Raw genomic sequence first — 725 nt, 5'->3', positions numbered from 1 at the left:
GCCCCAAATGGCAACTTCCGAGTGAGTCAAATCAACCAAACTTGCCAGTCACACACTGTTCTATGATTCTACTACTAGATGGGACAGATGTAATAAGCTCCAAAACTCCCACAGAAGCCACCTTTCAATAGCCACTCTGGCCCCAGTCTGTCTTCTGCAAAACAGGCCACAATGGCATCTTCCAAGCGAGCCAAATCGACCAAACTTACCGTTCACCCAGTACGAGCTGGGATTGATAGAATAAGCTCTAAAACCTCCACGGAAACCATGTGTCAGTAGCCCTTCCAGGCTATGGTCCATATTGTGCAAAACAGTAGGGAACGGCCACTTCCAGGTGAGCAAAACGAGCCACAAACTGCTGTGAGGAAATAGCCCGGAATGGCAACTCCTGAATGAGCGAAATTAACCAAGTACACCACTGTCATTTTACTAGATGGAACTGATGCAGTTAATCATGAAACATCTACTGAATCCAGAGGGAAGATCTGCAAAGACCATTTCCAACAGAAACAGATATATGTGGTGTGGTTTAGTGCTTAAAAGAAAGCAATGGGGGGAGGTGGGGCCTTAGCTTTGGGCACAAAATTGCCCCCTCCCAGCTCTCATCATTCAAAGACTCCTTGTAAACAGCCATGGAAATGATGCAAAATGGGTGTAACAACATTGCTTCTCCCTTTACGCTGTAGCTGCACAGACCATCCTGCCCTTGGCAGACACTTCCCTCC

Source organism: Heloderma suspectum, chromosome 2, assembly GCF_057233095.1.
Source record: "Heloderma suspectum isolate Gila_16-S chromosome 2, 16-S_ref, whole genome shotgun sequence".
Taxonomy (NCBI): Eukaryota; Metazoa; Chordata; class Lepidosauria; order Squamata; family Helodermatidae; genus Heloderma; species Heloderma suspectum.
The sequence above is the reverse complement of the archived record's forward strand: the minus strand, read 5'-3'. Positions refer to the sequence as shown.